This window comes from Erithacus rubecula (genome assembly GCF_903797595.1).
Source record: "Erithacus rubecula genome assembly, chromosome: Z".
NCBI classification, from domain to species: domain Eukaryota; kingdom Metazoa; phylum Chordata; class Aves; order Passeriformes; family Muscicapidae; genus Erithacus; species Erithacus rubecula.
Genome location: NC_136661.1, coordinates 20,814,877 through 20,829,774, shown reverse-complemented (window position 1 = coordinate 20,829,774; position 14,898 = coordinate 20,814,877). Strand labels below are relative to the sequence as shown.

The window sequence follows — 14,898 nt, the reverse complement described above, 5'->3', positions numbered from 1 at the left end:
TATGTATCAGGGATACAAATATTTTAATTTAGAATATTGTATACAAAAATATTTGTAAACCACAGCAGAAGAGCTTAAAAAGGTCATATACCATGTAGGTATTAGGAATACAAGAGACAAATACCTTATTTTGTGCAAACAAGAAAATTTTTGAAATTAAAACCAAACCAAACAAGTGACTATCATTAAATATGGCAAAAATTAATGGTCACTATTTCAAAAGAAGAGATCGAGTGGAGACAATTTTTACCAATACTTCTTAAAGTGATCAGCTCATCAAAAAGCTGGGTTTTGATTGCAGCATGTTATTCATCTTAGTTCTCAGGTCTCATGACACAAGCTGCTAAATGCTATATTAGAGACCTGTGCCCTCTGATGAGAGGGCATTTCACAGCCGAGGAGTGCTGCTCACGACTAACTCACTGCAGATTTATGCAAGATAATAAGCCTCAGTAACCACATATATACACATTTTGCTCTGGAATTTGCAAACACCTAAGTATATGACTAATTCTAATTTATGAATGAAAGTATGCACAAACTCACATTTGCACTGTTCATTTGCAGGAGCCCAACTGCAGGAGCTCTTTCCTTAGTCTTTGGTACAGGAGAGTGGTTTGCAGAACTGGGCAGTCACATGAAGCACCTGAAGTTGAAACACTCGTTGCTAAGAATGTTACACTTGAAGATCACTCAGAAGAGATGTGAAATTATAAGTACACGTTCTGTTTGAGTGTGTGAAGAGGAAAATTAACACTATTTTGCTGAAAGCCTGTTAGTGACCTAATTCTACAGCAGCTATTGTAACACTGAGTGCTTGCTCCCATTTCCGTCTGCAGTAATCACTGCCCAAATTCCAACCCAGAGCTACCTACTGATTAGCAAGCATTCATACACCAGGGCAAAAAGATAGCAGACAAGAATCTAACGTTTTCAAGGATACATTCTTTGCATATTAACACCAGCTGCACCACTCATTAGTTGAAATATGAGGAAGGAACCGGAAAATGCTCCATTTTCAAAGTATCAGTTATCACTGCTCAAGCAAATAGGCACATAAAAGATACTGAAAATAAAAGTCCTAACAACTTTTATCTGTATGGATCAAGCTACCTTACAAAAGCAGTTGATCCGAGAACACAAGAGAAAAACTAGCCATTCATTAGCAGTGGAAATAGTTTCATCCAGGACAAATCAATTCATACTCAGGATCAAATTATTACTGTGAACAGTTTGGGGCTGTTGTTGCAAGGGCTAGCACAATGCAACTATTTAGTTCAGAGAGGTTACTTGGCCACATTTCTCAAGCACCTACACAGAGAAAGGATTTAAACTTAGCCCACCATGTAAGACATAAGAGGAAATGCAGTAGACCTCCACTGAAAACTGAACTTTAGAAAGCAAAAAGTAAAACAAATTAAGTATTGGCAAAAGTTTTCACAGGAGGAGTGAACTGGTTGAAATGAAAATAAGATTGGATGCATTGCTATGAAATTCTAAATATTGGTTCAATTCAAATCTTACTACATTAAGGCCTTTAGTTCACATTACTCCAACATCAGACTAGATTAGCATAAATCATGCACAGATCTCACTTTAATAAGGATTTTAAATGGTGAAGAAAAACAATATGCAAAATTCAGACTTTGAGGTAAGATTTAAAATAAGAGCCACATAACATCTTGCTGGATTTACATCCAGACTGAACCTGTCTTTTGAAACATGTGAAATAGGTGGCAATATTTGGTCAAAAATTTCCATCATCTTGGAAAAAGAAACAGATTACATTTAATTTGGAAAAGGATGCTCTACACTGAGAATTGTAACAATGCTGCTCTAGCAGATGAAATACGAGTTACGTGCCTTGAGATCTGTGCACTAAAGACTTCCCACAGCCACAATCTTTGGAAATCTGTGGAGCAGGGGCAAGGAGGGTAAAAGGAAGAAGAACAGGTAGACTCTAGGGAACAGATATTATTATCCCCACAACCAGGAGAAGCCCTAAGAAAGTTTGACATTATGTTCACCTCACACACTACTTCAGTTCTTGTTGCACATAGCTCAAGACAACACTGAAGTTCACAACATAAATAAACAAATCTCTTTTTCTTTTTTTCCTCTGCTGTTCTCTCACCTCCTCTCTTTTTTTCCACTTAGGATTAAACATTAGAAGCTTATCTCCTTGGTTTTAGCTCTAGAGTAGCTGTAAAAACCTCAGAGGTCACGCATCTCCTGCCACAAGTGCTGAATTTGATCCAAAACAAGAATTATTGTGAAAATCAGTTAAAATTGGAATACTTACAACTTATATTCACCCTCTGGGCTTCAGAATCTGCAGAAGCTCCACCTATAATACTGACCATTATAATTTTCTTCTGAAGTTCATTTTAATAAGAAAGCATTTTTGCCTGCAGTACCAATTATTTGAGAAAGATATTTTGAAGCTCTGTCCTTACTGATTTTATACTTAAGAGAGGCTATTGGATCACCCAGTTCAAGAAGTGCAAAACCATGATCTGCCATACAAACATAGTTACATCACACGATGAGCAACACTTCTGTCTTGGCACAAGAGCTTCTGGATGACTGTGCTAAGTTCTGTTTGCAAAGAAGAAGGGCTGCCAGTCTCAGGCAGATACCACCAAACAACCCCCAAAAGTCATCTGCCTTGCCACACACCAAGCAGAACCAAGACTCTTTTTTCATTAGTCCAAATTTTTCTTTCCTCTGAGTTCTCCAAGGCATGTGGGATGTGCAACTCTCAAACATGCATGTAATTTGAAATGCAGCTAATAAAGGCACAGAAAATATGAATATCAGATATTCTCAGACCACCCTGATGGACTGCAGTGTGAAGGTGTCTTCACCCACAGGTGAAATGATGTGCTCACCTTCACACTGTTTGAGACCACCCTGAGTTTGAACAAGGCAACTTTGCAGCAAGTGGCCTGGGTCGTCATCTGGCCACGAAACAGCTTCTTCTGTGCTTCTGTGCTCAAAGTTCTTGAAATGAAGAAAGAGCAATTTTTACAGCTTTAGGCTGAAATGTGTGTCATGCCCAAGGGCACAATGTGGGGGGCATTCAAGGGCATCAAGCCAGCTGGGAGAGAACTGGCTCACTCTGCTCACCATCCTAGCCAACCTTGCCATAGGCCAAACCCACACCATGCAGAAGAAATGCTAAACTGTGCCTGAGTTACAAACAGTCAACTGAGCCCGCACTTCCTCTTGGAGGGAAGTAACTGATTAATTCAGGGAGCAAAACTAATTTAAGTGGATGGCTGAGGCCCAGAAAGATGGACCATTTCTGAGCCAGATTGACAGTGTAAACCATCCTCAACCACCCCTGTTACTTGTACTTTTATTATACCTTTAAGCAACTTGTGCAATAATGACAAAATTATGCAAGCAAAAGAAGCATTCCAACATACTTTTCAGACAGTGTTTAGCACTTAAAAAAAACCACTCAAATACATTGCTTTATTTAAATTTCATGATTATGCACTACAAATTACCAGGCAACTTTGATATGACACTATCAACATTCAGTCAATATTATAAAGCTGTTATCTGTGCAGCTGACAGGTAGTAGGTACAAAGCAAGCACACATGCATACCTCTATTTTTGGAATATATGTATATTCCAAAAGGAAGTACTTTCTGACTGATGATCAAAATGCAGTAAGCTATGCTAGCATAACATTACTCATCAATATAGAACCATTGCCCTCTAAAACAAAAGAAAACAACCCCCCACAGAAAAAAAAAAAAAAAACAAAAACCACCAAAAACTAAAAAAACACCTCATAACCATTTCCTAACCAATTGTACTCTATCATTGAAAATGGCTGTCTAGGGAGAGAATGCTGCAAAAAAATCCACCTCAAGAAAGCAGTACTTTATCTACTTAAGGGAATTTCAGGAGACTGAGGCTGGCTGAAAGGCTGTGCTTTTGGTTTTGCAGGAAACTGCCCCTGAATTGCTGGGTATACAGATGAGAAAGGAGACTGCTCCCTGACAATACATGGCTCCATCGAGAGGGGGGGTGGTGCTAAAACCAACCTGCCAACACAGCAGTCCATCCTCTGCTGAGGGTCTGATTTTTGGCAGGTTAGGAAGTGAGGCAGAAGGAGGAGAGAATTTCCACAGTGCTGTCCTTGTTTCCATGACATGTGCTTTTATAACTTGTGCTCCCTGAGGTAAATGGCACAATTTGGACTCAACAGCTGACAACTCAGCAATTCTCTGCCTGTGGGATAAAGGAAAGCTGGTTCTGTTGTAGCAACAGTTGACCTCACTCCAGTGCCAGCTCCAGACAGTGCATGGAAAGGAGGGGGGACATTTGCCCTTCAAAACCTTACACCCTGACCAACATTCATACCAATGACTTAGGTTATTTTTAGCCTAAGCATTTTCTGCTTACAGTGAAACCTGCTACTAGGAATGATTCCAAGAGACAGCAGCAGGGAAAGGCAGACAGCAGCAAAGTGGCAAAAGCCACTGCTGAGCTTCTGGTGCTTGCAGGAGTTCAAGGACCTTACAGACACAGCAGCACAGCTTCCACAGTCTGTAAATGTGAGGACTGCAAATTTTCCAGAGGAAGGAGGATAGCAGTGAGCAGCAAAAAAATGATGATGTATAAGAAAAACAGCCTCCAGGTATATTTCTAAGGGACACATAAGAACTTTCAAAGATAATTTAGACTAGCTAAAATCTGCTAGTTTGTAAGTCAGTAAGGAAGGAAGGCAAACAACACAGGAGAGCTTCTTTTAAAGACAGATATCCTAGCTGCCCCTCAATCTCTCAAAATACAGGTAATAAAATAGGTCTGTTAATCTAGGAATTTATATGGCACTCATCATTGTCATGCTAATGACTCTGGAAGAAATCCATATGATTCTGGAATGTTATTTAAGCACATATAAAACCCAAACTTTTGATGCTTCAACCTCAAAGAGAACTGTTCAAAAATCCCACTTAGCTAAAGGTAAATATTAGAGGGGAAAAAGAAAAAAAAGGAGAGGTGATGACAAATTTTGTAGGCATTATCATGCACAGATGCAGTCTCATCTTTGAAAGGGTCATACTACTGATGCTTAAACACTGAAGATTCACAAAGCAATTACTCCCTGCTTATATCTGCTGATAAAATGAGCACAGAAGCAAAGAATCAGGTTACAAAGAAAAGAATTGTTGCTTTTGTTTAAAAACATAGGATAAGAAAGCAGCAGGAATTTTCCTTTTTCTGAAGCAATCCAAGTCACTGCAGCACTTGAGGGGGTATCAGCAACACCTCAGGCTACTCAAAATGACAGATGAGTCAGGATAAAGACTCCTCCAGCCCTTCTGTCGATGGTATTTCTCTCTGAAGCTTAAGTAACCACTGACTCAGTGCAACACTCATGTCCTTGTGAGAAGACATTCCCTGGAAGTGTAGGATCGGGATCTCCAGGTCTTGGTCCCAAAGATTATTTTCATCTTTTACATTAAACTGTTTACAGAACAAAATTTATCAACCAGCTTTGAAGCATAAAGCACTTCTCAAGTCTTGTCTAGAAGCAATTTATTTTTCTTATTTTTAGACAGAAATTTGATGCTTACCAGTCAAGAAGTAATTATAATTAAATCTTGGGGAAAAAGAAAAACATAATCCATCTGCATCAGCCTTGTGATATACTGCATTCTGCAATATAGAGTCAGTATTTACAAACATCTAGGTTGTTTAAATACATCTTATCATAAAGCAAAACATTTGCTGTCACACACTCACTGGATTAAGCAATCCAACACATACTCTGTCAAATACATTTAGAGATTCTGTTCTAGCGTTACCTATGGATGTTAATTAATTCAGGTATTTTTAAAACGTTTTCTAAAGCCCTGATCTGCATGATGCTGAAATAGATGTGATCTTATGGCCAGAGACTGTAACTCAACAAGCACTTGAAATTAAAGTCCAATGAATACCTTCTAGAGTAGCAGCAGCAGCAGCTTTGCCACCTGTGAAAAAGTCTTCCTCTCTTTGAGACAAGCACCTCCATCCATATGGCTGTTCCCATCTGTCCCTCTTTGCCTTTGTTAAATCTGTGAGAATGCCCTCACCTAAAGGTTAAGTCTCTCCCTTTCCTCAGCACACCTGTAAAGGGATTTTGCACAATCTAACTCACAAATAATGCTACTGGTTGCTCTAGATGACTAAAGTGCTGTATTTGGAGAGTGCACAATGGAAACTGCTATCACTTAGTAATCCTGATAGAAGTTTGAATAGGTGAAACAGTGATAAGATGAAAGGATGCAAACAAAGGATGTAAACAAAAAGCAAACAAAATCAGGTGATCTACTGACTCCTAGAAGTTATATTCCAAACCAGCTCCAATTTAGTGATTTTTAAGCTTTCTTTTTGTGACCTTCTGCAACATTTTTCTGGGGTAGAACACAGCCCTGTGGTCTTCTGACACTGGTCTTTCTTTTCTCGGACCTCTCCAAAGTAACACACAGACCCATCTCCAGCTAATGGCCAGCAACTCATGCTGAGAGATATCAACCAAGGGCAGATGTGGTGCTTGCTATTCATTCTGTGGATACACTTGCAGCATTTGCTCCTGTCTCTTCCACATCCAATTCCTTGCCTTCATCAAAGATTAATTTTTGTTTTGATCTTGATTAAAATTGTGGCCAAATCCAGGAGACTTCTAGGTCTATGTACAGAAATCAACAGAAATCAAAGTTCATCTCCAAAATCATGCAGCATGAAATGGTTGATAAGCTACAGACAAGCACTGACTTTTTGCATATCAAGGCATTCATGCATTCTTCCCTACAGGATGTACAAAGCTTTATATATAAAGCACGTGGGCACTGATGGATCTACACCAAAAACACATACTGTCTCAGCTGGCACTGCCACATGCTGATTTGAGAGGGAACACGGCACGACATGGAGTTTAATCTTTCTCACAGTTACTAAACCTGCTTAGTCTTATTAGCAGTCTGGGTTCATGCTGTGGGGTTGAACTAAAGGTTTAGGAAGAATTTAAAGAATTCTTCTACAGTAAGGAGAAAAGGCTGAATGGACATCCAGGTGAGATGTTGAAGACAAATCACACTGCCTTACTTAGGTAACAAGCTGAGCTTCAAATACAGCAGAAATCAAACCAATTCCCAGGCTTTCCTGAAGAAAATTTGACAGGACATGGCCTTGATAATGCAATATAAATATTTGCCTGTTTTTGCAACGGCAACTTTAAGTACGAAAGCCTGTTGAAAAGAATCAGAGTGACAATTCCTACACAACAGCTCACCATCCCACTCTCCTCAGTATGAGGTGATTGTAATACCTATCCAAATCTTCACTCCCATTCATAGCAAACTGCCCAGGCATTCACCACCAACAACTGAACAAGAAACCATGCTTAGAACCAATTCCTACCGAAGCAACACACAGCATGCCATGACAACATAGTCAATTCAAATTTACAGCCTGAATTTTAACAAGGGAATAACGTTCTTTACAGAACTGCCTCAAACGTTTTGAGAAATTGTTTTCAAACACGGTATCTACACACATTAGAAATTCAAGTGCTCAAAACAGACACAGCTGCCGCTGTGCCAGAGTCCCTGCACAGCCAGTGTGCAGAGAGGCGCCCAGAATGTCTGGATGCTCCCCAAACACTGAAGGGGCTCCTGAGTCCCTTCTGATGGTCCATTTTTTCAAAAGGGCGCTACTTATTTAAAAAATAAAATAAAATAAAATTAAATAAAATAACTTCAAAAAGAGGCATAAATAGTATTTACCCGCTGCTCAGTCCTCGAGCCAGCCAACCTGCCGGCCAGCGGAATGAGCTGTTGACAAAACACAGCCTCTATTTAAGTCGCAGCTCCGGGCAGCGGCAGAGAGGAGCCGCCGGTCTCCCCCGCGCCCCCGAGGGAGGCTGCTCCGCGCCCGCACCGCCTCCGACCCCGCCGCGCCCCCGGCGCCGCCGCCACCTGTCCCCAGCCCCGGCCGAGCCCCGAGCCGCACGACGGCAGGCAGGCAGCCGGAGGGGCTCTCCCAAAATCCCCGCCGCCGCGCTGGGTCCCGGCGGGGCTGCCGGCCCCCCCCTCCGCCCCTCCCGGCCGGCACCTCCCCGGGGCGGGCAGAGCGAGGGAGGGATGGAGGGAACATCCATCATCGCGCCCCTCGGGCCGCCCCCTCCCAGGTGCGAGCGGCCGGGAGCGGGCGCCCGGCGCGCTCCCGCACTCACCCGGCGCCGCCCGGCCGTGCCCTGAGGGCGCCGCATGCCGCGGGTGCGCGGGCGGTGCGCGGCGCGGCCCAGCTCCGGCGGCAGCAGTGCGCAGCGCCGACAGGAAGGAGGGATGGAGCCGCGGAGGGAGGGAGGGAGGGAAGGAGGGAAGGAGAGGGAGGGATGGAGGAGCGGGGCTGGCGGGCTGCCCGCGGGAGGAGCCTGCGCCGCGCACCGCCCGCCGCCGCCCCCGGCCCTGCCCCGGGCACCGCCGCCTCCCGCTCCCGGCGCGGCCCGGTTCGGGCCCGCTGCGGCGGCCGCGGTGCTGCCGGGCCGGAGCCGCCGGGCGCCGCGGCTGCCGCGCCCTTGGCCGCGCTGGGGCCGAGCTGCGGGGCCGCTGCAGCGCCGGCGGGCGCCCGGGTCCCCCGCGGGCTGCGGCCAGGCTGAGGGGAGGGCGAAGGCGGGGTCCCATCCGAGCCTTGCGGGTTTTTTCTGTGGCACGGTCAAATACCCGTTATAGAAAAGTACCTTGAATACTTCCAGCGCTGCCAGACCTCCAGGGTTGAACGCGGCGGGCCTGGCCCCAGACGCAGGCGACTCTTGATTCATTTTATCTTTGAATTTGCCACTAGTTTTTGAGGTCTGGGACTTGACCTCCAACATTTCTTTGAAGCCGCAACTGTTGCATGTCAGCCTCTCTTTCAAATTAATCTTGAAATCCTCACAATCCCACACTCTCAAGAGTCGAGCAATTTAAAAAAAAAAAAATGCCACGAGACCCATAAAATCAGAAAGCTGGCAAGCCTGTGGCTCCTCTCTTGTGCCCCAGTCAACCACAGGAGAATGGGGAGAAAAAGTGCTGGATTTCCTTGTACTTTTCTGCCTACATTTTCCTAGTGCAGTTTTCCAAGTTGCTGCAGATGATTTGTTTGTCTCACAACCCAGATGACAGAGTACTGCAAATACTTGCGTGGAATTCCTGGACTAGAACTTGTGTCCCATGATGGCTAAATAGATAATTTCAGGTCCCCAAATCCAGAATTTCCTGCCATCCTGCACATTGCTTGCACGGTCTAAATCACACAGGCTGTTCCATAGAGTAGAAATCTGCCACTGCTCTATCTCCTTTCCAGCACTTTTACTTTCACAAATAGAACTGGAGCTTCAGTAGACTGGTGAGACGTATGTGGACCTTGTGGTTCAGTCATTGAGATAGATGACTTCAGATCTGTTCTAAATCCAGACCACATCTGACTTCAGACCTTGAACTGACACTTGTCTGTGTGTTGGTCTGTGTCATCTCAAGGGGAAGGATTAAATCTCCTTATACACCTACCTTTCCTGGGTTATTTTAAACCCCATTTGAAGAGAAGCCGTGGGTTGTGAATCCCAAGCAGAACACTGATGTGCACTGAAACACTCACAACTCCAAGGATGGAGAGACTTTAAGACCCCTATTAGGCATCTTCTATTTAGTAGATTAAAGTAGTTGCCTTTCCAGCAAATCAGTCACAGTACCAAATCTCTCCTCACTGGAAGGGCTACTGGATGGATAACTGTGTGGTGAAGACTTCACTGCAGGTACAAAGAGGAGGTTTTGTTGGCTGCCTAAGAACATTTTCCCATTTAGTTCCCATTCTAGCCCAGGAACCCTTCTGCTTCCTTTTATGCAAAATCAGCCAAATCACAAAAAAAAAAAACCCTGGGAATGCACATAGCACCTCAAGGTTTGAGGAGAAAGTGGGCATTTCATTGTACACACCTGTTCAAGGCAGCAGTGCCTCTGTCTGTGTTTCCAGATCTCATTAACTGGAGCCTGGTCACCTCTCTAGAGTCAGCATCTAAGTTTCATGAGGATTGTGCCACACATGACAAACACAAATGCAGGTTTCCATCCGTGAAAATGACAAAAAAACTGTCAATGCCTTTACAAGGCATTGAAAGTGGCAAATGAAATTCTGCAATCTTCCTTTTCTGCAGCTCATGCTATTTCAACTTTAGTAGAGGCTCACTGACATTTGTCAGAAAGCCCTGTGCCATGTGCATGATACACGTACACTTCAGTAGTGGCAGAAGATTTTACAAATTTTTTAGATTCCAAAACCAAGCAATAGTAATTTTTACTGTTTTCTCTTTTTAATTAGCCAGATAGCTTCTCTGTAATTCACAGATATTTCATACAAGAGCTGTGTGTGTTTGAGGGTTTTTTTAAGAAAAAATTGTGGTTGTGAAATTAGGAGAGGCATCCAAGGCAAAACAGCAATAGTTATAGTTCCTGAAGTTGTTTTAATGTTTTAGGTATTGTAATAATGAGTCAATTTTCAGTGACTCAATTGAAAGTTAAGAGACAGAAATTTCTTGGTCTGGTACAATTTACAACAAGTCTGTATTGTATGAGTTTCAAGATGATAAGACTACAGATGGTTGGTATCACTTATCTCTTTTTTTATAAAATTAAATATTTTAATTTTAATATAACTATCCCCTAGATAAACAAGCAGCCTAATTACCCTGCTACTTCTGATCTGCAGTATATATGCTATGCGTGCAACCAGTCTCATCATGATGTCTTCTCCATAAAATATCATAGCTGATATATTTTATGAGGAAATTTATCTGCATAGAGTACATGCACGAAGGCCATTTATTTTGTTTCCTGCCTTATCTCTGTTTTCCAGAAAACTGAAGGACAGATGCTGGAATGCACAACTGTGTCCTTATATAGTCAATGTAGGATCTTGTCATTGATATCAACAGCAGCAGGGCTGTGCCTTTCAGCACTATTATTTTGGACACTGAGAGGGAGAGGTTTAAGTCTCTATGGAAAGTAGGTTAGCTTCAGTTTATCTTAGTCTATCTCAGGGCTTAATATTACTTAGAGAACAACAGATCTGCTGTCTAGGTCAGAAAAATGTTATTGAGGTATGTAATTCCAAATGAAAGTGAGAAGTCCAGCTAGGAAATTTTCATTAATGAGAGTTTCCTGGAGCCATTTAGTCTTGTGTTTAAGGGTGTGTTGGTTATTTATGGCAGAGAAAAGAAGCGGATATGTTGATGTTCTGGAACTTTTCCTTTGTGCATTGTTTCCCATTTCACAGTTGTATTTGGCACCCACTTTCCTCCAGCCAATAAAGAATATTAAAAGAACTTCCTTTGCTGAGAAGCACATTTTACAAACCATACAGTTTAACCAGAAGTTTGAAAGGTAATACTTCTACCAGTGTTTACAAAAGCCAGAAATTGTAAATATATAGTATTGCCAGCAAAGATCTGCCAACAGTTGTTTTTATGGGCTATCTGTTCCTGTTTTCTTTAAAACAAAATTATATAATACAACCAACAAAGCAAATTTGAGTCTGACTGAATGTGTTCAGGAAGGCCAATAACAAAACTCAGATTGGTTGTGATAAAGGCAGGAGTAACCTCTGCTCACGCCAAGAATAACCTCCAGTACTGGGGATAGTGCATGTATTTTTGTGCACTTACAAAGCAACAGTTCTTTCCTATGAAGTCTCAGTGGAAGCATCTCTGTTGTCAAGCTGACACAGCTTTTCTTGGAAACGAGGGCACTGGCCCCAGAGAAATAAACTCTTGCTGATTAATAATTTTTAAATATAGAGCATTTTCTTCATCATTAAAGACCTATGCCTGTAAAACCAGGGACATGTTGGCAATATATTGCTAAAGGGCTTCAAAAAATTCTTTGGTCTCTCTTGTCTTTGGGAAAACCATGTACCCTGTTGTGGTTTTTTGTCTTTGCAGGGAGAAGAAATGAAGGACTTTGATCTACTGACCTGCACTAACTTTGATAATGCCATGAATTTAAAAAGAAATGGGAAGAAAAACACTACTTGCCAAAACCAATTAAATTTAATGCACTCAAATTCCTTTCCCTGGGAAAAAAATCTACCTCAGATGCCTGGGAAGTACATGGTGTTGAAACTCTGGATTCACTGCCAGTAATAGGACCCTTATTGTTGGCAGTGAAAGTAAAGCTTCTCCCAAGCATTGCAGAGGTGATAGGAGATGGATTCCATTGCCACACATGGCCAAATGCCACGATTTTTGTGTCTAACCAGGGCACTTGTGTGTAGGACAGAGGACAAGGGTACCAACTCTTGAGTCTTCACTGAGTACCTTGCGTCCATCTTCACTGGCAATGACAAACAATTCTTTTGAGCAGGTCTTTTATATCTTTCTGAGTCAAGCAGCTGTACAATGATCTTGCCTCAGACCCTTCCATGCCTTACTCTACAGAACCTGTGGAAAAGTTTCCGCCCATCACCTTATATCCTCATTTTTGGCTACTGTCTGCCTTCCTGTTGAGAAGATGTCATCTGAGCCCATGGTATCAAGCACAGTTTGGGGTTTTTTTGAGTGGGGTGGGTTGGGGTGGATGGTGAGTAGCCTATGCTAAGGGAACTGAGTTTTTGGTCTTATCTTGTGATCTTGATGTAACCAGCACACTCCTCACCATTCCTTGACTTGAGTACAGTCGTTCATGCCTGTTATGTCCAGTAATGCTCATTTTTTCCACCCTTGCTCTAGTGTGGCTTGTGATACTCCCACAAGCAGGCGTTTCCATTTGTGTTTCATTCAGCTAAGCGTTAATACCTCAGTTAAACATGTCTGCAGGGGCTACAGTGAACTGATGCCTGAGAAGGAGCTTGGTGCTGAAGATCCCCTGCTACAGCAATCTCCACGCTGTAACCAATTAACAGCTGCAGCCTGCTTTTCAATCTAAGCAACTCTGCCATCCTACAGGTGGTTGTACCTCAGTGTAAAGTACAGCATATGCTTAATCATCATCAGCATCCTATTGCTGAATCTAATATAGAAGCATGAGTGGTCAGTTGTTGAGACAGTGATACAGGACACAGAATAGTTCTTGGGAAGGAATAAAGCTAAATACATTTTTGAAGAAATCAACAAATGGTAACAATCTTGCTGATTGTGGAAGAGATTGGTGGAATCAGTCCTAGCACTATGATTTATGGATATGAAACTGAAGAGGTCCATTTTGTACAGTAGTGGAAGGGCCTAATTACATAAGAAAAAAGAGGATTTATGAGAGTCAGAAGCAATTTAGATTTGTAATAGCCAGAGAAGCATGTAAATCTGAAAATAAAAGATACCAAGAAGGTCCCAGACATTCATATGCTTGTAATTTTACAAGGCCCTTCACTGGCTCCCTGACAGCAGTATATCACATTCAAACATGCTGTGGTGTTCTATGCAACTTTCAACTATGCTCCATATTTCACAACTCTTTGTCACTGTTGTGTTAGCCCTATTTCCAGTCCACTGCCTTTCCCAGCAGTCACACTTTTCTGATCACCAATTTAGCAGCTAGATATTGCCATGCTTTATCTATTTCTAAGAGATCTCACCAAGAAATACCCTCTGTATTACAAGGCTTAGTAAGTTGTTGCTTCTGATTTTCTGTACATCGGTCCATGGTCTGAACATGTCTGATGAATGTTGGATGAATTCAAAGTACTCTAAGCTGTTATGAACTTCAGATGCACTCCAGAGATGATCTCCGCATCAACAGGAACCATTCAACCAGAATTCATGTAACTCAAGCTGAGCTGCCAGTTTCAGTGAATAAGTAAGTCACTAGAATTTTCAAAATTGTCCTTGCACAAGGCTGCCAGGCAGCAACACCTTCCCCCACATCGAACTGTATCCAGGAAAAGAAATATGACTTCTCCAGCACTATCCTTGGATGGAGCTGTTAGGACACTCACTGCTTGGAAGCAAATTTCTATTGCATCAGCATAGAAGTAGCAAGGCAAAGAGAATTCAGCTAGAGAGGAGATAGAGATATGTAACAAATGCTTTTCAGGAGAACAGGAAGTTCTGTATTCACATGGTGCACACCATTTGTCCTGTCAGTCTTTCCATGTCATTTTTCAGATGTGAGTTTCAATACTTTTTGACACAGTGCATGAGAGCTTGGGATGTTACAGTATTAAACAATATACAAATTAGATGCCTATAGATGTGGCCTTGGTGGATATGATGGCAAAATGCAGTTACTAGAAGTGGCTTTGTCCTTTCTGGGTCTGACTTAAGGAATACTGGGGATTTTTTGTTTGTGTTTCATTTGCCCTTGTTAACCACAGTTTTCTTGTAGACTAATAAAAGGTCTGCATTTGAACACAAACAGAAATGCTAAGTTTAGTAAAGCAGATAATTTTTGCATGTTTGGAAGCCAGGTTGAAAAAAAGTTTTCATAAAACCAGGGAATTGTTTGCAGGAGGTTAATTATTGCAGCAAATTCTGTATCTATTCTGGGAGTTTCCATCAAGGTGGACCTATTTTTGTTCTCAGCTTTGTTTTTATTATTGTACAAAAATAACTCTATAATGACATATAATTCTAACCTAGTATTGACTTAATTACTTATCTGTGTTCATCCTTACACCCTCCCATCTGGTGTAACATGCACTTTTATTTTCAGTAGTTTGAAGACTAATGGCAATGTTAATTTGCCTTTGCATAACCTGGTAAAGCCAAAGGAGCTGCCTGCACAGGGCCTGATTTGTTGTAGCATCAGTGCTGCAAGGCTGAGCTTCTTCAGGCAGAGAAGAATTTTCTGCAAAACACTTTTTAGGACACATGTGGAGAGCAGCAGAGACACCAGAAATGTATGTACATGCTGAAAATTGTG

At 42.2% G+C, this 14,898-nt stretch overlaps 1 protein-coding gene across 4 annotated transcripts in view; it reads right to left on the bottom strand.

Annotated features, from left to right (window-relative positions):
- The window catches only part of LIFR (LIF receptor subunit alpha), a 49,434-nt gene extending 41,029 nt beyond the window's left edge, over nucleotides 1-8,405 (bottom strand). The window contains exons 1-2 of one of the 4 annotated variants that reach the window (XM_079330096.1): nucleotides 8,244-8,405; nucleotides 7,795-7,842 (exon numbers count right to left, since the gene is read on the bottom strand). The gene's annotated coding sequence lies outside the window, so the exon portion shown is untranslated. Of the gene's footprint in view, nucleotides 1-546; nucleotides 647-7,794; nucleotides 8,113-8,243 lie in introns of those variants that run through there. The other 3 variants (XM_079330097.1, XM_079330095.1, XM_079330094.1) reach the window with 3 other exon arrangements.
- Nucleotides 8,406-14,898: the final 6,493 nt, after the last annotated feature.